This window comes from Vidua chalybeata, chromosome 6 (genome assembly GCF_026979565.1).
Source record: "Vidua chalybeata isolate OUT-0048 chromosome 6, bVidCha1 merged haplotype, whole genome shotgun sequence".
NCBI classification, from domain to species: Eukaryota; Metazoa; Chordata; class Aves; order Passeriformes; family Viduidae; genus Vidua; species Vidua chalybeata.
The window spans coordinates 18,673,814-18,699,229 of record NC_071535.1 but is presented as its reverse complement, the minus strand read 5'-3'; the positions used below and the strand labels follow the sequence as shown (position 1 = coordinate 18,699,229).

Genomic DNA, 25,416 nt, shown 5'->3' with positions numbered 1-25,416 from the left:
ATTTTACAGTAAGACTTTGCTATCTGGTAACCACTGATGTTTATTCATTCAGGATTTAGTGGCCTTTTTCCAGTACAAATTTCAGTAGTACCCCAAAGGCTGTTAATGGCTAATAATAAATGTGTCCTTTCGTTAGTCATTGTTTCCTTTATAGAAACTAGTACAATATTTTGCAACTAGATATAAAACAAAGTGAATAATAATGAGCCACATTGCATTCTGTTGTATGTGATCTTATTCTGCTCATCCCTGTATTAACCTATTGCCAATATGTAAAGCTTTAATGAAATCTGCCATTATAAAAGTGTTCTGCAATGTTCAATAATATTACATGTCTTTATATAATGCAGAGAGTTATAAATACGCAACATGAGACCTGGTCAGTCAGAATTGAAAATCTTTAAATTCCCTTCTGATCATGAAATTCAGGGCAGTGGTTTGTACACACAATAATTTATGGGTGCATTGATCATGTTTATAACTCCACTGACTTGATACACATGCACAATCTAGATAAGTAATTAGCAAAATGACGTCAATGGTGCTGCATATTCCAACTGCAAATAACAATGTGGCAAAAATTACTCCCAATGCACTGTTCTTCTAGAAATGTTATACACAGCATTTCTCTCTCAATCCCTGCTCTCTTGCTCTCTCCCTCTCCCTCACTTTGTCCTTCTATTGTAACCTCTAATGCTTAAAGCTCTAGATGTGCTGAAACCTAGGTCTTCCCAGCAAGATTAAAGGGTTGTGTTTTCATGGTACTATGATTCCATCTATTTTAACATCTCCTATCAGAGAGGACGGAGTCCACAGGTTCACTAATAGATATCAGTACAAAGCTGTCATTTTAGGTTGTGGAAAAATGAGATTAGAGTTGATCTGACAAGAAACAAATCTCCTCTTCCTTTCTCTCAGGTAATTACACAGGTTGAATTCATGATCCCAGTGTATTTCTTGCTTTTCAGGCAATTTTCAGGAGGAAGATTCTCCTTGTTATAAATAAGTACCCATAATCTATAATTGCTGACAGTCATTTGGGGAAGTTTTCCCTTCTATTCATTGCTATGCTGCAAATAAAAAAAAAATAGTGAAATAAATATCATATCTCATATTACTGCTCTTAAATAGAGAGGGATCTTACTGATAATTTTTCACTCTGTAAGTCTTCTCATGATGTATCATTACCAATAAGGGAAAAGGAATTGTAAAACCTGAAATAGCAAAAAACTAAAGTGTAACTGGTCACACTTTCACTACAGATATTTCTCTAGTATAAATATAGGTTCATTCCTCTAAAATCTGGAATTACCTTGCATCTACATAAATGTAATTGAAGAGACTTACTCCTTGTTTCAAGTCTTTACCTGTAGGATAAAGCAGAAAGAAGATGAACATCCTTGTATCAGACATATTGACAGTGTCACAGCAAAACATATTTGGAGCTGTAAATAATCAGAAGAACAGTGCATGTACAAACCTGAAATGCCTGAAGTAAAGTAGAGAGTGCTCGTGGTTTATGAATCAATGTATAGATGTCAGTACATTGACAAATCAAATAGGCAACTACAGTCATCTGCCTGTTGTGCATGCTACCTATATCCATAGTGGTTTAAAAAGCAATTGCAAAAATCCACAACACTTTTGAAAGCAGAAAACAGAATGAAAAGCACTATGTTTAGTCCAAAAGGGCATGTTCAAAAATTCATTTGTAAAAGTGTGTTAGATTTTCATTAAAAACACTAAGTAATAGGGAAATGTAAAAGAATCCTCTGGTTTTTAATACAAACTTTAAATGACATTCCACAAACAGCAAAATTTTCACACAGTTTGAACAGAGCTTCTTGATTTATTTTGATGATTAGTATGCTATCCGGTAGAGAAACTCATGCATGTGCTTAGTATATATTGCCATTTTGTTATGTGAAGGGTCTGGGAGAATAATAAAAATAAACCCAGCAAAACAATTGTCTGCTTCCAGCCCAAGTACAAGCATTAAAAATGTTACTATAATCACATGATTCCTAATGAAGCTGCAGCTTCAAAATGTCTGATTTTTCTATATAAAGAAGTGAATTTGGAGTAAATAGGTGAAGGAGATTGTAAGGTTCTCTGTAAAGTATAGCAAAAATCTGAAGAATACAGTAACAAAGAGACCATAACTGCAATATATGCATATATATCACTTTTTACAGATATCTCTAGGCAGAAATGGCTGACTGCTAGGGGCTTTGCTCCTGGGACAATTAACTCCACATTACTTGTTTAAAAATTATTTACTTAAAAACATTACTTACTCAGCAGTATCTTTGATTGTTTTTTTTCCCCCATAGCTTAAGAATAATGCAGCTGTACTGCAGTCATTTCATGCTAAAACAATAGAAAATTTTTAGATTTCTCCTCTACCTTCCCACTCTCTTCTAAAAGTGACGAAGATATTATTCCCGTGAAATGCAGGCCTCTATTTCATGCTGGCTCCTTCTGTTTCCAGTTAGATCAAAAATAAATTTGAGAAGCAGTATCCTTTTCACAGCTGAGGTCAAGTCCTTCAGAATTCTGCATACTTTCAATCCCAGTAAAAGTCAATAAGTTTTGAACATGATAACCATTTTGCAAGGTCTCCACACATACTTAAACACATCTATTTTGGTGGAAATTTCTTTCAACTTATCTCCATTGGAAGGACCAAGAAGAACCATCTTTATATTTTTATGTTTTTGAGTGAAAAAGATTTCATTTCAAAATGTAGTATGGCCTAAAATATGAATCTGAGACAGTTTGAAATGAAAGCTCTTTATGAAGATCCAAGTTTTCTCATGGTGACTTTTTTTTTTTTTTTTAATTGTAACAGTATTGCCTGCAAAGTCCACAAAACAACAGCAATAAGTAATAAAAGTAATAAGAATAGGCAGCAGGTTGTCTGGCATGCAATGAGAATTTGAGCAAAGACCAATCTCCCTTGGTACATGCTGATGTGAATAATTAAATGAAACAGAGGCAAAATACAGTCTGTCAAAACCAGTTTTCTTCTAGAGACCTAGGTGGAATTATGATTTATTTCAAGGGAAAGCTTTTATGCATGTCTCCAAAACCTTGGTTTGCACAACGTGTCTCTGTGCTAAAACTTCCCAAACTAATTTCCTTAATAAAGAATGTTGGAATAATTTTTTGCAATATGCAGTATATCCTAGCAATTTCTCATATTTATGTGGAATTTTCATTGCCAATTGTTTCATGAAGAGAAAATACTGCAATATCATACTGGGCGAGCTTCAGTGGGCTGAAATGTGGCATCCAGTTACTGATTCAATATTCAGTGTATCTGATGATGCTAGAACATATACTCTGTTTTCTGAACATGCAGCTCTGCTCATCAGTTGGTCTATACTGACATAATTTTCTTAGATTAGTTATGCTAGTTCAGGATTTGAACAGAAGAATGAACCATCAACTATATGATCTGATCTGATTAGCTTTCCAGAATAAAACAGAATATTATTCCAGAATAACAAAAAATTAAAGAGAATGTAACATATTAATGAGGGATCCATTCCTCCTAAATTTAATACAGTCATAAGTTTTCTTGCCCGTATTATGTCCAGAATTGACTGAAAATTTTAGAAATATTTAAATAAATTTCAAATAAAACATTTGGTGGAACAATGTATCTAAAGTGATGCAGAATTAGTTACTTGGTGTCCCAAACACAAATTTGAGCTCATAAACTCCTGAAATGTAATACCAGCCCATTGTGACAGGTAATTGATTAATTTGGATGTAGTCTATTTTTAGGTATTTGTGTGGCATAATAGCACTGTTATAGCTATATCTCTGTTTTAATATAAGTAACTGAAGTTCCTGGAGTAACAGACGTAGGTGATGATTTGTCCTTCAGCAAAATCAATAGAAATAGCTCCCACTGACATAAAAGAAGCAGGGTAACTTCTGATTACCCTCTCCATGTCCCTTATGGTTAATTAAAACTTCATTCAAGCACTTCATTGAGTAGTTGCTAAAACTCTTAATATGTTTTTTGAGGTCTTTATGCTTTCCCTGTCATGTAGAGGACCATCCATTCAATAAATGGCCCCATGTAAAAGCTTAAGTTGTGATTCGATTACTAGATTTATCTCTACTGTCAAGTCCTACAAGCCACCTGGAAAAAGATGTATTCCTTTTCTTCTTGTCTCAGTTGAAAATGAGCACTGAGACAAGAATGCACCACAAAGGGAGATAAAAATTTATTATATGAGCACCTAGAATGTAAGCTAATACACAGGAATTCTGAGTATGATTCAGGCTCAGTACTGCATCTTAGCATTTTTCATCAAAACCGTGTAAAAATTAGATTGAACCTAAATGATCTAAAGAAACTTTGTAAAAACAGGATCCGATACATCTATATGTATTTTCCATATATGCTTGCAGCATTCAGGCTTGAATTCTTCACAGACCTAATAGGCTGCCTTTCTGAAATGTGTTTGTTTCCAGATATCATCCAAAAAAAGAGTGAGACATGCTGAGCATTTTTTGAGAAACTGAAAATCATTATACTTGTCTCACTGGCTGGAATGACATCTTTATTCTTTTAGCCTTTTTCTCAAATAAACAGAACATCAGGATATTTTTCTAAAAGCAAAAATTAGTACATAGTCTCCAATAAATTATGTAAGCCTCATTTCTAGGCACACGTGGAATTAGCTTTGACAAAGCACTGATGTATTAGTGTTGAAAATATGTCTGCAGTGACAGAGCAGGCACTGCTGGCATAAGGAAACCTTCTCAGTACTTAAGATAAATTAATTAACCATGTTTGGTCATTTGGAATAGCAAAATTGATTGATCAGAGTTGAGCCATACCATAGGATTCATATCTTCCCCTTTGACAGAGAGACTGCACTGACTACATCGTCTTCAATTGGAGCCTTGGGTAATTAAGAACTCGAGTCACTGAAATAATAGTACGAATCAATTGAACACTGGAAGAGTTTTTGTCCAGGCACTTATTCATAAGATCTGTTACATATATCTTCCAGATATTATGTCATTAGGCCTTAATTGCTAAACCCCTAAAAATGTGTAAGTTTCCATTCACATCAGGAAACCACATTCATGCAGGAGAAGGACCTACAGTGCAGCCAGTAGCCGAAATCACACTCTGTGAGAATCTGTAGCAAGATACTTTGTAACTTACGTTATTAACACTGAGTGCATTTGGGTCTCCTTTCTTTTCCCGGTCCTCCCTTACTCCCCTTGTGCTTCTCCTCAATCTCGTTTCCCTTTCTGACGGAAATCAGTGCAATATATCAGTTTAAAATAAAACATTGCAATAGGAGCAATGCCTTGCTGACATAAACTGCTACATGCACATTGCACACATGACAGGCAGGTATATTTCTATTTGGATACTTTCAGTGGATACTTTCGGTGGCATTAATAACAACAATATTTATATTACCATTAGGTCAGCTTGCACTAGAGTGTCATTTATATAGTGTTATGTTTCCTGCAAGGGTTCTTCCTGTCACAATAATTTCTGGCTTTTTGAAGGTAAACATGCAGGACAACTAAGCCAAGTGTATGGAATTACCAGTATTTTTAATGTTATAACTATTAAAATAATGACCTTTATGCAGCCATCTGTGGCTCTACACAACCTCTTCAAACTCAGAGGTTCTTAGAGATTATTAATAGCAATAACCTTATCTCAGCAATGTGAGAACTGTAGCTGTCCAGATTGAATGTCATTGGTAAAATTGCATCGGAAAATATTTCCATCTGAATTGGTTAAAAATATAAGTACTAAATCAAAGAATCACTACTTTGATTTCAGATGTTTCTGAAGCATATTGAGCAAAATTCTGGACAGTCACTATCATCAGCAAATTAGAATTTTCAAGAAAGTATTGAAGGTGTCAAAGCTAAGCTTCCACTAATTTTTGAGTGTTGCTGCAAAAAGACTAAAGCAATTTGGCATTTACAAATTTTTGTGATAAGTTTATCAAGTATAGTAATGATAAAAAAAAAAAGTTACTTTAAGGAAATATCTGAATTGCTATTTTTCTGTTGAAAGAAGAAAAAATTATTCTGATGGGCTATTCAAAGTTCTCCAGACTGCTCGAACATACAATAGTGTTGGTTTATTTTATTTTCTTTTTTTCACAGTTTCCATATATTTATGACAGAAAATGTTACCATTACCATAGTTCTGTACATATAAACAAAAGTAGCTAAAGTGTATCTATATCAAGTTCACAAATATGGTACATTGCCATCATGTTCTTTGGTGCAAATAGCCTGACTGACATGAGATCTATCTTTCTTCAGAAGTTTTATTTATAGTTTATTTTATTCAATTTTTGCATTATGCTGTCATTCTCAATAATAAGTTAATGTTATGCTGGAACTATTTAAAGGGATTATAGTGTCAGTAAATTTTAAATCAAGATACTTCCCTAACTTATATTACTGGAATAATGATTGATGAGCACTTTAGTAAAATCATGTGAAATCAAGTACATGAGAGGGCAAAAAATATCACCAGCAACGCCATCAAAACAGCCTTTAAAAGTTTAGTAACTGAAGAGCCACTTAAAGCCATTGTGCTTTAGTGATTAGAGGAGGCAGAAACATATTATAGAAACTGAAGTGAAATCCTGGCTAAGCAGAAAATGTTTCGAAAATTATACTGACCTCAAAAAAGATCAAATTTCACTCCTGGGGCTTATTCCTTCTGACTCTGCTGCTGAGTCACTGAGCTTATTTGGTCAAGTAATTTAACCTTTGGTCCTAGCTGGTTAAAAATTATGATCAGTCCCAGAAATTTTGTTTAGAGCTGTGTCGTCTTTTGTCTCTAAAACACTTAAAGATGATGTAGTGAAGGATTATCTTAGTATGAAATGTCCCATAAAAATCTAAATATCTCAAATTCTTCAGAATTGAAGTCAACAGTAAGAGAGAGATTTTTCTTGTTTTATTGCTTTTATTTTTTTTTCATGCATTTTTCACAATATAATCTGTTGCAATTGTAAGGAGACATTCACAAAATAGAAGTATTTAGCTCAGAAGGGAGATGATATTACAAAAGCTACTAGGTAGATAAAGAGAATATTCTTAAGGGTTTTTTTCCTTAGATCAAGGGTCTGGAAGTCACTTCTTAAAGTGATTGTATTCTCTATAGTTAGGAGCTATCCTGCTGAAGTAAGTGCTGCAGAATTTATGATCAGAATAAGTACAAGCTGTTGATATGGATTACAAGACATTCTTGTAATGTTAGGGAAAAAAAAGTGATTCTATGTGTTCTTGTATGGGAGTGAATACAACAGCAATTAATCATTCAGGAACTAGGCAGAAGCTCAGAAACTTGTTTACAAATGTGAGCAATTAAGAGTTTAGGATCTATGTCACTTTAATCTTCAGGACCTTCTGAAGCCTTTGGTGATGGCCACTGCTTTTGACTAGTCTGTCTTGCCCTTTTTCTCACTTATGTGATGTATAGCATATGTTTTCCATATCAAACAATTATTTCTCTACTCAGAATTGTGCCATTTACCATATGGTTAAAGAAGTTATACTATCTTCTTTTTCATGTATTTTTTAACACTTATCTTCCATTCTGTCTACTACTGTGTGCCTTTCAAACATTTACTTGCCAGGTTAGTTCTGATTAATCTGCATATATCTAAGATGCCAGCCTATGTTACTAAGCTATGTTTTATAAAGATGTTTTACACATAATACTTTCTATGCAACTTGTATTTCTGATTATAATTTTCAACCTATGCAGCAACTTCTTATTCTCATTTACTTTAATGAATTATGAAGTTATTATAATAAAACAGTAGTAATTTTTGACAATGTAGGATTAGTCTGTAACAATAGTAATATTATAATAACTTACTATCACAGCACAACAGTGAATATATGGACTGCGATGATTTAATCTAGATGGACTCCTAGAAAATACCTAATGTGAGAGTTTTTCATTCAGAGCAACTTGCAAGGATCCCAAAAGAGTACATTTGGACACTTAGAAAAGGAGATTGTCATTCACTGTAGATACAATTGTGGATTTAAATACTAGGGTTTATTTCTAAAGCAACATATAAATACATGCAAAACAAGTGTGCTCTGAGTGAAAAATTTCATTATCCCTATTTCAGGGAAACAGATGAGATATTTTTTTATAACTCATTCCAAAGAAGTTAAAATAAGTCTTAGGCTCAGGGTTAGAACTCTGTCACTGAATTTTTAGTGGGGATGACACTAAAAAATGCGAAGGCAGAGAGAAAAGCTATCAGAGCATGTATTTAAAAACTAATATTTCTTCATCTGAGAATGCAGCAAGTATTACGGATGTGTAAATTTCACCTTGGAGATTTGAAACAGTAAGTCCTGTGGCATTCTTCACTAATTGGAGAAGATATGAAAAGGAAGAAGGAAGAGATCATCTTTGTTAGTGTGGCTAGAGGTTCTTTTCTCTTTTCATATGCAAAGATTTAAAAACATTTTAAGACAAATGTTTAAAAATATAAATGTCAGTGTAAAATGGGATGGAGTACAATTTGCATCAACCAGAGATATAGGGGGAGTGATGCTATGCTAGCCTGGTAGCTATGTAACTGATTTTCTTGAAGAAAACGATAATGAACTTTTTCTATCTAGACTTCAAAAGAACATCTGATCTGGTGAAATTCTTTAGCATGAGGAGGAAAGTTAGAGACTTAGAGACTAGAAACAATTTTTTAAGTGTAAAAGAACTAAAAGGAAGAGAACTAAAAAATGCAGTAACTTGTCTCAATAGATATTATTATTATTATTATTATTATTATTATTATTGTTATTATTATTATTGCTATTATTATTATTGCTATGACTATCACTATTATTGTTATTAATATTATTATTATTACCATAGATAATAGATAATATCCATAGATATTATTATTAGAATTCCTCTAATCTTATCTCTGACAATTGTCAGCATTTGCATCTAGAAATTTAGCTTACTAGAATAAAATTAATCAATGGCACATATATAAAATGAACTCTCATGAGAGTACTGCCATAATATCTGAAAACGCTTTCACTGTTCTAAAATAGAATTATGTTGAAATTATTAAAATACTGAAACATTTTAAGTATTGGTGCATTTATATTGTTACGTAACAAAAGTTTTAGCTTGTAGGCTGGGACAACAACAGCTGGGAAGGGAGACTTGAATGTGTGAGTCAATCACAAAACACTTGAGTGCCTTTGCCAAGACGGAGGGAGGGAGGGAGGGAGGGAGGGAGGGAGGGAGGAAGGAAGGAAGGAAGGAAGGAAGGAAGGAAGGAAGGAAGGAAGGAGGAAGGAAGGAAGGAAGGAAGGAAGGAAGGAAGGAAGGAAGGAAGGAAGGAAGGAAGGAAGGAAGGAAGGAAGGAAGGAAGGAAGGAAGGAAGGAAGGAAGGAAGGAAGGAAGGAAGGAAGGAAGGAAGGAAGGAAGGAAGGAAGGAAGGAAGGAAGGAAGGAAGGAAGGAAGGAAGGAAGGAAGGAAGGAAGGAAGGAAGGAAGGAAGGAAGGAAGGACAGATTAGTATGCTTGAAGTATCTCCAGTAGGTAATGAAATTTTGATCATTAGTATAAGAAGGGTTAAAACTATTTAGAGCATTGAAGAGAGTATTAAAAAACACCATGTTTGAACTGGAGCAGGTACATAGGCCAGCTGCTATGATAACTAGAGGAATGAAGAAGCTGCTTTACATGAGAGGACTGAAAGAGCTGGATTTAGCCTAGCAAAATAATAGCTGAGAAAAAGTATGATTGCCTTCTATAAATAAATGGGGGCAGGAGGAAGATGAGTTATTTTTGCTAAAGGACAAGGTTACACAAGAACAAATGAATATAAACCAGCTATGAATGCGTTTATTCCACAAATTCATAAAAAGGGTTTTAAGATGGAGCTCAAATGAGATGAATGGGATTATATGACATGATTATTTATGATAGCAGGGAATTGGATTCATTGACCCAGGATGCCTCCTCTAGTTCTACAGCATGTGCTTGTACAAATCACAGTTCTGTTCTCTGACTAGTAGATCACCTATTTCTGTGATTAGCTACTTCCTTTGCTGACATATTGTAAAACTTTGATTTTTGTTTCCAGCAGTGATGCAGTCAGGCAGTTGGGTTTAGACCCACCCCCCAACCCCCCCCCCCCCCCCGGCCCCCCACTTTTTTTTCCCTCTTTTTTTTAAATATATAAGAGAAATAATGTTATGCTTCTGCATTTTCCAGTATTTTTGGCAAAAAATCAGATCAGGGTAAGTGGAGGCAAGAAATTATATGAAATGTAGGTGGTAAACTTTCTGAGCAGGAATTATGTATGAGTAGGTATGAACAGGTAAAACAACTAGTTTTACGCCACTCTTTTTCAAATACGAGCATTTCAAATATAAACATGCATGTTACATATTAATGTTGGTATAAAAGGTATTAACAGTTACTTTTATTTAACATTAAAGAAGTGTTTTATTTTTACAGACATGTAGGAAATTCAAATACAGACATGTATTTCTCTGTAGTTTTTTTTTTTAAGTTCCACTGGCTCCACAGAAATTTCTTGCTCTGTCAGATCATCAAGCTGATTTTGTGAGTGACCTGATGCCTTGAAGGGCCACATTTGCTTAGGGTGACATAATTGGCTCAGGTGACTGAGGTGCATCTGCTTATCTTGGTTACTCACATTCCTTTCTTGATAAGTTGGATAGACAGAATTATCTTTTCAAGAACATGCATTGTTGGTAATTTGCCTAGAAGGCCATGTCTGTAAGTACCTCTATAGTCATTGGCTATGATGTTGCAAGAATTTGTTAGCCAAAGAAATTGGTAAGCAACTGGTAAAGTGGTATATAAAATAAAAATCTTTAGTAGACAGAAAGTTTCTCTTTGTCTTTTATTTTTGTTTTGAAAAATAAGTACATATATTATTGCAGTACAGCTGAGTGATTTGGGGAAGTGGTAACAGAAAGAAAGAAAATTTTGGGAAGACTTAAATGCTAAATTTTTTATTCATCCACTGTGAGTTGTGAGGGCTGTTAGTCAGACAAAATGGCTCATCAGTCATAATGTTCAGAATTTTTCTCTGGTACTGAGCATGTGCCGGATCTGACTGTGATATTATCAGGCATGCTAAGCAAATATTAAGGAGTGTGAGAGCAGCAATGCAGAAAAATTCAAACTAGTGTTGCATTATGCCCTGTCAGTCACAGTGAATGTGGCCTGACACAGCATGGTATTTGTGCCCAGATGGTCTCAAGGGCTTAAAATTCTTAAAAGGAAAGTTTCTTGTGAGCTAGGTTATTAAGAGTTTCATCTGAATAAGGAATGAAGGTTGTGGTCCTTTAGAAACACTGTGTCCCAAGAGATTTCTATGTCTTTGTCAATTTAAAATGATGGCAAGCAGTGGCATCATATTTTTTGTATAGCAATATTTATATTAATAGCCATCACATAACAGCTGAAAAACATTCCTTTTCTATCTGGGCATGTCGCCTCAGTACATTAGCAAGGGTTCAAGAACAGAAGATGACAGGCTTTCATAGAGAATCATGCTGTTAAAATAACATTCTCTCCTGTGCCATAGCTTCTGGCACTGGAACCCACCATCCTGCTGTAAATTGCTGACATCAGTGTAGTACAGCATTAATATTATAACTTTAACCCTTTTGAAACTGTTTCTCTGGTAAGTCTCTATCATATTTAGAACGAAGAGTAGAAACTTTTGTAGGAAAACATACACATACACCTATACAGTGTATTTCCTATTGACAGATTTCAGAAAACAGACTTCAGATTTTCTTTAGAACTCTCACTGTTTTTTCAAAATGATGGCATTAATGATGATGGCTCTTTAATTTATAAGTGAAAGAAAAACAAGATTCTGTATATTTAAAATGTTGTCTTTCAGAAATTCCTGATAAACTCTGCCAGCATCAATGTATTAATTTCAATAACTGAAGAGTGAGAAAGAGGGAAGAGGGGGAGAGGGAGAAGCACTGAGCTGTTTCAATGGTGTTCTCGTTTTGTTTTGGTGACTTTAACTCCTTTCAATATATCAATCATAAATCACAGTTCTTCTCCATTTAATGCTATGCAACTTTTAGATTACATCTGTTACTGTGAAACATGGCCTTTGTGATTTTTTGTACACATTTTGCTCTGATGATTCTTTATTCATAAAGAAATAATCTAACTATAGATATGGCTGAATGCAAAATCAGAAGGCAAAATGGACATCCAGTTAACGAAGGCTTCTTGATCTGCAAGAGGGAAAAAGCATTTGCAGCATCAATTTACAAGTTGTAGATAAATTTCTGAACTTCATTACAGAGAAACTGAAGTAGAAACAAAGTGTGATTAGTGATTTGAATAAGTGCAGAAGGGTTTTGTACATTTTTGGAAACAGGCATCACACAAATGCTGACCAAATAACACAAATACTAACCAAATCTGAGCTTCTTAACAGAATCACAGTGTGAATTACAATTTGGAGAAGTCTCTTATATTTTAAATTAATACCTAAATTTAATTCTTTCTGTTAACTCCTTAAGAAATTGGCCTTTTCCTAGGACACATGGTAGATGAAATCTTTACTCATTTTGCCTACCCTGCATAAGTACTCTGTTCTGCAGCAAAACTCTTCCAGGTGTAAGAAATACTTTCTCACCCCACATACTAGAGATTCCCAGCTACACTGGGTCAGACTGCTTTAAATTCAACTTCTTTTCTGCCTTTCAAATAGCTATCTAATTTAATATATATATATATCTTTGCAGCCCCTCATGGCATGAAAATGAAACCTTCTGTCATTTGTTTGTCTGCAGTCAAATAAAAGGTGATAACAAAGTGAAAAAGTTTATTAGATTTTCTGCTCCTGTGATGACCTTCATTGGCAGAAATTCTGTTGTATAGAGTTTGACCCAAAAGTATTCTTGGTATAATTCCTTTAAATCTAGTTTTCTGTTTCCATCAAATTCTACTAGTTTGTAGGGGGTCTGATTTCATGTGGAATTTAACTTACAAGATGTGGGATAAGAGAACAGAAGTTGATAAAAGGTACAACAGCTTAGATTGCCAAAATTGACATATTCATCCCTGAATGTGTCTCTTTTTTTTCAATGCCCTTACAGTGTGTAAAGACAGAGGAAAACTGAAAGAATGAACTTTTATGCTGCAAAATTGTGTTTAATATACAGACAGCTATAACAAGAGCTCATCTGGTTTAAAGTATTATTTTGAGGTTTTTTGCTTGGAAAAGCACTGAGTTGGTCATATATATCTTCTTCCTTGTTGCCTTTGCTGAAGCAAGGACAGACACACTTCTTCCCATGAAGCTAATTACCCACTAACAAAACAATGCACAAACAGAAAGTATCACTTTGATTCATCCCTGGAAAATACCTTATCTTCCAACCTGCATCATCATAGAGGCATATCCCACTATTTGTGGAGGTGATGATAGGCTAGTGAGGTTCCTAAGCCTCTTGGACTTCTGTCACTCCTCTTCACACCAGCTCTATTTTTACCTCTTCATGACCCTAAATCCAGCAACCCCATTCCTCTGCAAACTATGAATTTCTGCAGTGGTTTTGCTGTCCCACGTTGCAAATCCTGTTACTGTTTGAGTTCAGCTGATTTTTTTTTTAATTTTTTTTTTTTTTTGTTATTTCTTATGTCTTATTCCACCATCTTTTTAGTTCTTGACTAAATTATTAAGTGTAGGTGTCTGCTGCAGGGCTTAGGGATTTAGCTAAAAGCTCTCATTAATGTTAATGGAGGTCATACATAAATCTATGTTCAACATAGAGAATTTTTTTCCTTTCTTTTTTTGGTGAAGGGTGATATGAGTGTGATCAATTTTTCTTTGATACTATATGAAGAAGGTTGAGAATAAAGGCATTTAAATGACTTCTCATTTTGATGCAGAGTGGAAAATACACTAACATGCCTATAGATTGTACTGTATTTTCCCATCTTGTCATTTCAGTGAGTAGAAAAAATTTAGTTTCAACTTTTTCAATTATTAATTGTTGTAGTGCCGGTTTATCAGACTGAAAGTCTCAAACAATGAATGTCTCTATTCAAAGAAGAAATACAGCAGAGGTGCAATGAAAGTATGAGCCATGCTTTCATCCTCCTTTCACACATACACATAATCTGATTCTGTCCCTCATCTTATCTCAGAGGGACATTTCTAGGGAATAACTGGGTAGTTTCATCTCCCTTACTGTTTGGGGATTTTTGGCGTCACAAGGGCACAGTTACTGCAAATGGGAATTGTGGTTTTGGCTGTAGCCAGTGGTCGCTGCACTGGAATCTGATTCCTTATGTCACACTGCCTTATTTCAGAACTACCATCAGCTGGTGACAGTTGTTGGGTCCAGTTGAGATTAATTTGAAATATCATGCCAAAGTTTGAGGGATTTTGTAGTCTATTTTCAAAGTTTTCAACCAAATATTTCCTCATATATTAATTTAATACCATGTCTACAATCTGTGCTATTTTCTGGACACTCTTTCCAATCTAAACCTTTATAGGCTGAAGCTAGGAGCAAGTCATGCAGAAACTCATATAGATCTGTCTGACTTTGATGTGGAAGCTAGGGCTAATTGCATTTGACCCTTACTGCTTTGGGGTGAATCTAAACTATCCCAGCTCTAAATCCTGATTATTTTTTATTTGTACCTCAAAAACCCATGTGAAAAGGAGAACTATGTTGGATTTTATAATATTAAAATATTTTTTTTTCTCTAATAGTAATAACAAATAGAACTCTTGATATTTTCCAAAGCATCTTACCTCAGCTTTAATATTTTTTTTCCAGATTTACCAGATACTTAATGCTATTGGTAACTATGAGACCTGAACTAGGCAATGTGAGTATGACCATGGCACTTTTTTTTTCTTTTTCAGAATATATGCCCAGAATATATATTAATCCACATCTATGTAAATCCAAATCCACCTTTACTACCTTCCTGACTCCAAGGAGCCAGGGCAGTTGGTGGGAACTTGGCCAAGCAAAGGTGCAGTGGTTGATTATCTGTTCTCTCTGTGAAAAACTGTGAGACTGATTGAAATCAACCCTCAGAGTTCAGTGGTCCCACTTCAGTAGTAGGAGGATACTGGTTTGCATGAGCACTGAAAATATCAGCAATGTCTAAATAGTACTCAAACCCAAATTGCAATTAAAAATTTAATTATAGCAATGCAGTACAAAGCTTTTTAATGTCATTGATTCAGAACTTTTCACCAGAAAATATGCACTGATGAAAAGTACATACCAATCGAGTGCTAGACATCTAAAATCCTATTAGAAATCTCGTGGTTGCTTAAAATCTTCCAAATACAGCTATTCATTTTTCTGCTTCAGCTAGTTGTTCTATAGCATTTATCTAGCCTACAGAAATGTTTGGTGAATTGTTCATGTTTACGACATGTAAATCAAGTGTCCCTGTTACGCATGCACTGCTAGCAGCTCTTAGTCTGAAAAACTTCCTGATCTCACTCAGAGCTTGCCTGCCATACCTCTAAGTTTCATTAATTTTTGACAGTTCTTCATGGGTTAAGATCTTACTTTCTTTGTGTAATCATGGTGTCTAAATGGTAGGTATAATAATTTGCCATTTAGAAAGCACTCACATGTGAACATTATTAGGATTATATTCTTGAAAATGGGGAACATTAGTAAAATATTCAAACAAATATTCAAATGTAGTCCTAGCATTAGTTATATCTGTATTTTTAATCAATATAACTACAAAATTTGATTTCTTATGTCTGGTATTCCCATCTGGGTTTTGACTCAATAATTATAGTAGTAGCTAATTGCAAATTCTATATTTAAGATGGCTAGGAATTTCTTTACAAATGATTACAGTGAGCTCTTCTTTCAGAAAGTTCCATATCTGTCTTTTTTACAGCAGAAATCTGATATTAGTTAAGAGATAACCCTGTGATTTTTTTCCCAAACAATTCAATTTCTGATTTGGTTTTAGTACAAAGTGTTAAACATTGCAATTTCTGTTCTCTTTTTTATATCACCAGTAAGTACACACCTTTTCTAATCTATCTGAAGCTGCTGGTAAGGTTTTGAGGACATTCTTCACTTTTGACAGCGTTTAGAGTAGTTGCAGTGGGGATGAAGGCCAGAGCCTCCCCATGGACACGTGCTTTCCTCCCCATTAATCCAAGAAGAGCCAGGTGTGCTGAGCACCCGTCACTGAGACTGGGGACACACTGGACATATGTCCCCATCCTGTTCTGCTCCCACTGTCAGTGAAGCAAGTGAGGTAGGAGCTCCTGCATGGCTCTAGCAATGCCTCGATGATTTTTCATGAACATATTGTTTCCCCTGTAGAGGTATGTTCTGAACTTGTCTCCCAGTCCAGCTTTTCTCTGGCAGAGAAAAATCAAGTGCCTCTAAATTTTGCAAGTACCAGAGTTACCTTAAAGTAACAGGTCAGGCATTATAGTAGAGCAGAGATATCAGAGCCTAGGTCACGTGAGGTCCAGGGATTTACAAAGCCTTTGTGGCAGCATTATGTTCAGTAGAGGTGTGAGGAGAGTATTGATTCTGCATTGGTATTGTTAGCATTGATAGAAAAATACCAGAAGGAGCTTTGCAACCATTCACACTGGTTGTTTTGCCTACTATTATAAGCTGCAGGCTAGGAAATTTGTTTTAAAGCCCAGTTTAAGATGAAAAGTCAAAACAATTCTGGCAACACAAGTAATATGGGGTTCACAAGCAAGAGCAGCTTCTTACTTGTGAATTTATTAAAGGAAACTCCCCACGTGGTGTCCCGTGTGAGCATAGGGAATAGAATACACACTAAGGAGGAAAACAATGCCTTCTCTCCAAATATAAGTGGAGTGAGAAAATGGGTTAAAACCCAAGCCCGACAATAGATTTAACTGAAAGCATTTTTTTCATCCTTGCTGAGTGTGTACTTGAGACTGTGTTGCTCCAAGGAACACAGAAGAGTGCTAAGTAAAAGAGAAGATGCATCCATTCCTTTTCCCCTTCACAACTGTTGTCCAGCAGTTAATAGTAGAAAATGTCCTAAACCCAGAATTTTTCACCTTAACCGAAGGGCAAATATATACAATAGGAGACCATCAAAGACTTTGAAACAAATTTAATGCAATCAAGAAATGTAATGTTTTCAAACCCGTGTAGGTAGTAATATACTAGATAATCAGGATTCTTATCACAAGTTTATCCTAGTTTTCTGTAGAATTTGACTATTCTTTTTTGAGACCTTATTGATGTACAATTTATCTTCTCTGTTTTGTGCATTTTTGCATTGGTCCTAATTACAGAAGGGAAGTCTACCTGAAGATATTTCCCTTGTAACCATAAAAGATGTCTCATGATATGCTGCTCTTTCTATACTTTTTGAGTCCTTCATTACTTTTTAATTCCCGATTCCTGGACTCATCATCTGCAGTACTTTTTCAGTAAATTATCACTTAACAATATTTAATTGTCAATTTAGTGATGTTTTTGCTCAACTCATTGCAAGCCAATATATTTATGTGGTGTTTACTTCCAGGTATTCGTACTCCTTTGACACCTAGCCTCCCCAAACTTCAACTTTTAACTTTAAAGAAACATTGAAACACATGTTTTATTAAAATCAATAGGTCAAGAGAACCTTTGCACATGTGGCCTTCAGCAGGGAAGTGTCTGCTAGATACTATTGTACTTACAGATGAAATTTAGTCAGACGAAATATAGTGAACTGTCCTAGCTGCATGTCAGTGATTTTATAGGTTTTCTAATATTCATTTCTTCTTGATTATGCATTTGCTGGTCTTCATTTGGAATGGAGCATCATTACCTAATGTTTCTACTATATTTGAGAGGTGAAAAGTAATTTAGCACAGAAGTACATTTACTGTAAGTGTTAAATGCTCTTGCTGTTTCCTATGGATAGAGCCTGGACATCCTTAAATCCATTTATTTAGCAGAGACCTCTTTCAAGAAAGATGTATTTATTTCCATGTTTCTTTCATTAATGTTGTTTTGGAAAGATATCCGCACACTAAAGGAAACAAAATGTTCAGCTCACAAATCTAAGGGGAGCTTGGAGCTGCTGAGAAAAAAATTACTTTGATATTTAAGAGGGATAAAAAAAACCCTTAGAAATTCTGTTTTGAAAAATTAAGAATAAAAGAAGTATTCACTTTCCAACCAAATACAGTTCTTTCAGAAATCCAAATGCCATTTAGTTTATGTAAGTCATGAGAGGGAGAGAATATCAGTCAGAAGCCCGTCCACGCTTGCTGAAATCCACAGAAACCTCCTGGAGTGGATTGTGCTTCATGTTGGGGAGTGCAGAGATGAGGGAGGAAGAATGTTGAACAAATGTGCAGCAGAGAAAAAGGGAATGAAAAGGTGGAAATACAGACGTGTGTGTGTGTGTGAACTTAGGTCATTGTCACACAACAGGGGAAAGAACATCCAGTACAGGGTTCCAGTTGGGTTCTTCCTTGGCATCATGCTGATACCAATGAGAGCTTCAGGGTGGAGGAGGTGGAGAGGGCATTGATTTTTTTAGAAGGATGTGTGTAAAAGTAAAATACAACAATGCCTGGAATGAGTTAAAGTTTTGGCTGGCATTAATTAGTGAGACTGCTGTTAATACACAGTGGTGTTTTTATCTCTGCTTCCAATTAAATCAAACCATGGCAGTGATATTTTACACGGTGCAGGATGGTGCACTGCATCACCAGATGAAACTTTAGGATAAATTTTCATTTTAAAAAGTGAATTACACCCTTAAATATCCCATGAAACTGATAGAGCCCATTATCTTGTTTATTATTCAGGTCTTTAAAAAATCCCTTGATGCAGCAATAATTGCTTTCCCGAATCAACTGAATTTATGTAAAACAAAGTTTCAGCTACTTTCTTGAAAATATTTCTTTCAAGCCTATTACACTAAATGTTGTTCAGAATAGTCCCAAGAAACTTGGAGAAAATTGCCTTTTTGCTATTTTTCCCTAACACACTGAAACTACTCTCTTGCAGTTTTATGTCCTTGTCATTCTGCAAAGTATTAGCTGTGTTTTCCTACTGAGCCGCCACTGTTAGCAGTATAACTATTGCATAAGCTGCACAGCTACATATCTCGAATTATAAAGTGGGGTGGAGAAGTCAAGTCAAGATATTGGCATTCTATGCAGTTAACAGAATATAGCACTATAAGTGATGATATTTAGACCAGCCCTCCAGGCTCATTTACTTCAGTAATTCTTTCTGTTCATGGGCATAAAAATTCTCTCAAGGTCACACCCAAGGTTAAATCATGGGAACTTCAAAATGGGAAACCTTAAAAAATACTTCTGAAAATAAAACAAAGGGCCTACTGAAACTAATGGGAAATTTTCCATTGACTTCAAAGGCATTAGAATAGAATCAGAGCCATGAAGCTTCATACATGGGAAAGGAATCCATGACTATGATTTTGTAGTAGTTTCTCAAAATTATACATTTCCTATGGACCACCTTCTTTTACCAATTTTAATAATTTCTGGCCTCTCTTGAATTAAATAACATAGTCTTGCAACCTAATGCAAATAAACCTACTTCAAAAATAGAAAATATGAGAAATAGAGCATTATAGAACTTGAATATTCAAAATTAAGCAATAAAATAACTCCCAGTAAAGTCTTTTTAACACCCTATTAAAAACACCAATATTAATTTTGTTGAGAAAACATGCAGATGACAGATGTTATGATGACATATTAGCACATGACATTGGGAAGAAAGTTACAATGGAGAGTGTTTTCTGTTGTTTTTTGGTTTGGTTTGGTTTGAGTTTTTTTAGGGTTTTTTTAAGAGAGAAAGAACATTCACATTCTCAAACTTCATTATCACATTATGGCATCTGTTTTAAAAAAATAAATATTTATACACAACTCTTAGATAAGTTTAGAAATAAACCTGAAAACAAAAGAAAAAAAAACCCAAAAATACTTTTACAACTTCTTTTTACTGTTTTCTTCAAATATATGTGCCATACCTTAGTCAGACTTCAGTTTGAAGTGTCAAAATATTATGCAGTATGTTCTCAGCCAGACAAGCACAATAAAATGGCCATTTTCTTCACAGGAGAATTTGGCCCTGGAAGCAGAAATTCCTGAAAATAGGAGTGATATATTTGCATTCATTTTTCCTTGCTTTTTGGGCACATTTACATGAGTCTTGAGAAGAACCTTAGCAGTGAATTGTAAGCTGTTGTGTTGAGTTTGTCTTACGCCACTTTCTATGGGCATTTCCACCAGAAAAATCAATCCTAGAAATTCTGAGCATTGAACATGAACCCAAAAACTCTTCACATGACTAATACGACCAACCGCAATTAATGACACTTCCAATAATAAGCCGTCTCATAGCTGTAATTTGCAGAAGACTTTATCGTACAATTCAAAATCATCCATATATTTTAGAAAATCATTATATTTGAATCAAGAGCACTCCAGGAACAGAATAAAAGGTGATTCTTTTTTTGCTATTGCAATTTTTTGTCTCCGTCTGAGGTCTAAAATTGCTCATCCAATGAATAGTAAAAAGAGTTGCAAGAAGTGGTGAAAGACAGAAAGATTATTTAACTTTGTCACAAAGTTGTCCACATAGTAGAGTTGAATCAAGGATTTGGGGTAATCTGCAGCATTAGCAACATGAGGTTAATTTTTTTTCCTAATGTAGTAAAATAATTGCCATGAATTCTACCATGTCTTATTCAGGCCACATTAAAACCTGCATGCTGTATAATCCAGGCACTTTAATCCATATAAGTCTCAATATGCCAGGTTTATATTTCTTTTTCTTTCTTCCGTTCATATTTGATATGTGCAAATATTCCTTCCGGCTTTCACTCTGCATAGTTACTCAAAAGCCAAGACAAATTCCTTCTGCAATTCAGAAAAGGCAGACTTGCAACTTTTCAGCATTTAAAAAGCCTTTTGTCACATACTGTCAGAAAGAACAAGGTAAAACCAGCATGGTCACTTTAATAGTTGGTGCTTAAAACAAAGATGGATTTGAATAGTTGCCTTGCTTTTCTGCAGTGTATGTTTGTGCTGTTCTCTGCACAGCACTATAGTTTCCAAGCTGTCTTAACCACAACATCAGGGGAAGTTGTGTGCTTGTTTCCCTGTATCCTTGTAAATCATACTGTCTATTTACATGCTTTCAAGAAACAAAAAAAATTTCTGAGTGCTTGTATTAAATTGAGTTCCCCACTGTGACACTGGTCTTCTTCCCTCTACTTGCTTTGATTGACTCTGTCTGAGGTTGGTAGTAAAGGCTAAAAGGAAAAAAACAAACCAAAACAACAAAGCTGAAACAGTCAAACCTCAGGCCATTAAGGGCCATGTCTTCAAAGTCATATGTCTAAGCAGAGAGGACATGTGGTTTCATCGATTGAATGTAGACTGAGAGACAGGAACTTGTAACTTTTAATTTTACTTGTGCTCCCGTCTCACTTTGCAACCCTTAAGCAAGTTTATTCAACTCTGCCGAAGATCTAGCATTGTCTTTTGTGGAGTCACAACACCAGTCCCAAAGGCCAAGGCAGATTTAGGCCACACTTTGAGTTGTACTCATTCTGGTCTACTCCAAGGGGGCAAGAAGCCATCCTGAAGGTAGGTCAGAATAACCGCCCAAGCTAGTACAATTATGTGCACTAAATCACAAGCTTTCATGTTATCCTCAAGCTCTTGGCCTTAGTCTGCTATATGATACTGGGTCTTATTCTGTATTTCTTGGGAAAGTCTGAGCTGCTTTTGATACCAGCTGTGCAATTGAGCAATTTCTGTATGCAGTTCACAGCTGAACCCAGAACACACCTGTGTCTCAATTTCTCAATCTAAACTAAAAAATAAAAATGCTTTTTGAATTCCAGGAGGAGGCTAATGATGCCTGTCATGCCATGACTTTGTGAGGGATCTTTAGCTAACCCTGGGAACAAAAGCAGCTGAAGCACATACTCTTACCTCCTTGGAGAAAACAGGGTGGGATTCACAGCAGGAAGAGTAAACCATACATCAGGCCAAGGTGTTGCTTTCAGTGGCAGGGCTGCCTGCGAGAGCAGGAGTCTGGGCTCTGGCCCAGGAGGTCAGCTCCAGGACCCCATTGCCATTGCCTATGGATGAACCAGGGAATTAGCTCCACTCCTGCTGACAGCCATCTGGTCCGAAGCAAGGCCAGTGCTGCTGCTCCAGGACAGAGCTTGCAAACCCCAAACTGACATGAATAAATGAGCACTAGGGTGAATATAACTGACTGTAGCTGCTATTAGCAATAAAAATAGTTCACAAAGCCAGCACATAACCATATGAGGCCAGATCTTTTGATTCCTTACTTTGAGGAGGGAAATCCAAAACCTTAAAGTTTTCAAAAAAAGTAACAGGGGAGGAAAATGTCCTCTGTTTCTACCATGATACTGGCTAAATTAAGTCTGTGGTACTGCTCCAGACGCTGTTTCTTTGCCTGTTGAACACAAGCAGCAGAGAACACTTCATCTTGTGAATTTTTGTTACTTTTTTAGTGAGATATCTGGGACATTCTACCCACACAACTTGACAGAGAATGCTGCTTTCAGGTGCTTAGCTTCATTTACCTTTTATTATGCTCGGGAGAGATAGAGTTGTCATAAATATTTAAGTGGGAAGCTACGTAGGATAATTGAATTAATCAGTCATTTTTTTACTTAATGCTCATACTGAGTTTAAGAAACACATCCACTGGTGTTATGTCTGATTATAGGTTCTGACTTGCAACCTGATTTTACTGTGAATCTTAATATGCTTGTCATGTCTTTTATGGCATCTTCTCCTTGAACCAGTGGGTCCAGAAGTACTTAACCTTGTCTTCCCTGAGATGCAAGACTTTGTGATTATAGGTATGAGAATAAGGATTGCAAATGTAAATTATAAGGGATGTCCAGACCACCATAGCATTTCTTAGAAAAATTAATTACTTCATTGATTAAACAGCACCATTTAGAGGTGCAGGGGTATTCTACTTGCCAAACATTAGAAGGATGGTGTCATTTTCCATCCTGTCTTTATCTACTGCTTCTAACTGTAAGGTCGTTTTCATCCAAAGAGCTTGTCATAAAAGAAATCAGTGTCTACCAACAAGAGAAACTGAAGACTGGAGATTTTTTCTGTCAGTGGAAAAAAAAAAAAAAAAAAGTGGAGTCCAAGCTCCCCTTTTAGAGACTTGCCTGTCTGCTTCTGGCTCAGTATTTAATCAAAGGTTTGCCATCAGGAAAAAGAAACCATCGCACAAGCATTGCCTCCTCTTCACTCCACTTTGGACTCCACTTCTCCTAAGGAATAGCCTTAAGCTGCCACCTCATTTTTCACCATACTGATGGTGACTGATGGCTGGACACTACTGTCCTAGTCTGGATTAGAAAGGATGATGAGAAAGGTGAATAATGTTGTATACAATGACAGGTATGACTGTGCCCAACAGATCCTGGGATATAATTATGGTTTAGGAATAAAGCAGTGTTTGAACTCTCACAGCTGTGTTAACATTCTGGGATGATATTTACTATGTCCTGCAGTAATTGATGCAAAAGCTGACCTGACTCCCTGAGAGAGAGGTTGCAAATATAAAATGGAAAGAAAATCATCTTCTGGATTACAAATTTTGACTTTATTTTTTAGAGAAGAAAATAGACAATCTTTGTTGGCTGTTACCAAGCATTTACTAAGTGCCAGTACCACAACTGCCAAGAAAGAATGTCTGGATTTTATTTATTTATTTTTAGGACATTCAAACAGGAGGAAAATAGTGATTGTTTAGAAAATAGACTTTAAATGTTATGATTGTTATTGCTTAGGTTAACAATGGCAGAGAGTAGTGGAAGTTTTTGAAGTGTTCATCCACAAAAAGGGGAAAGTCATTGATCAGGATGGATGTTGGTGTGTTATGGGTGGTGATAGAATGGAATCGACTGCAGTATCAGAAGAAAAGATGTGGTTATTCTCTGCTTTTGTTTCTTTTTATCACTATATTTATTCTGAAATTTTATTTGTGATAAGTGTCTCATTTAGAAAGGGAGACATTTTTTCTAAACTGTCCTTACACTGAAACACAAGTAAAGTTACAGATTCTGTATGTTAGTGGAAGATGAGGATATTTCTAAATATCTACCTCAAAGGAGGTGAAGTGAGATGGTGAGCAAGTCTTCCTTCAAAGGATTGTGTTTGACAACCTTCCCAGCAGTCAAAAAGGAAACGACATAACCTAGAAAGTTCACAGACTTCATATAGAGTTTATATAGCAGCTGATTGGATGACCTCTTTCACCAAAGTTTCACTGAGAAGAAAGATCCCATTTATATAATACAAAGAATACAAAGGGAATGGAAAAATAAAAAAGACATTTATACAAAAATTAGCTAAATGAAAATTACAGGTGTGTTCTAACTGAACCACTCGATTCAAAACAGTCTGAATTTCAAGTCAATGCAATTCTATATACAGATATTTGGCTTGGCTGGGTTTTTCTATATAGGAAAGGTGCAGAGGTCATTGAAGGAAATTGTATAAAACATGATGATATGTTTCAGTTCCTTCTGTGGTCACTACTTCACTCCTTACAGTTTCCAGTCCTCTAAAGCTAAAGCAGAACATTTCTATTTAGGGAACCAGAACTTAGCCCTGGAAGCACATTTTCCCATCATCATTTTACCATTTTATTTTCTTACATGCCTTAAAAACTCATGGTCTTAAAAGCAAAATAGACCAGTAAAGTCACCTTCCTTGTTGCTTTTGAAATGCTCCTGAGAATACATTATTTGGTCAGTTTAGGTTTAACATTATATTTATGGTCATTAGCAACTATCCAGAATTTCAAAATGCAGAATTTGAGCTGTTTCAATGACTTTTAAGCTATCAGATACATTATGGGATAGCACCATATCTAATTTCTGTCTCAAATACTCTGGGAATGTAATGGACAGGTCCATGCATGCTGCATTTCTGTTATTGTGCTCAGTCCCTAGTTCAGACCATAAGATATGATTGACCAAAACAAAAAATTCTCAGCTGAGACAGACCAACAGTCCATCTATCTCAGTACTTTGTCTCCAACGAAGACAGGATATTATTGGAGTTGCTTTTTGCCATCCAGTTTCCCCCTGTACACATCCAGAAGTGCCTAAAATACTGGAACTAGACATATTAGAGGGTGCATCCCTTTCTTGTCTTTTTAAGGGAACCTATTAAAGACCAATAAATTGTGGAACCATTTCCACAGAAATTTTCACTTCACTATCTATTGTGTAAAGAAATATTTTTGTTACCTGTTTTACAGATACCTTACTAATTTTAATGAATCA

At 35.5% G+C, this 25,416-nt stretch overlaps 1 protein-coding gene across 3 annotated transcripts in view; it reads left to right on the top strand.

Moving 5' to 3' along the window:
- FLRT2 (fibronectin leucine rich transmembrane protein 2) overlaps positions 1 to 25,416 on the top strand; it is a 63,481-nt gene that overhangs the window by 15,789 nt on the left and 22,276 nt on the right. Inside the window, exon 2 of one of the 3 annotated variants that reach the window (XM_053946342.1) lies at positions 14,865 to 14,916. The exons of the other annotated variants lie outside the window; for them this stretch is intronic. The gene's annotated coding sequence lies outside the window, so the exon portion shown is untranslated. The remainder of the gene's footprint in view (positions 1 to 14,864; positions 14,917 to 25,416) is intronic. 3 annotated transcript variants of the gene reach the window in all.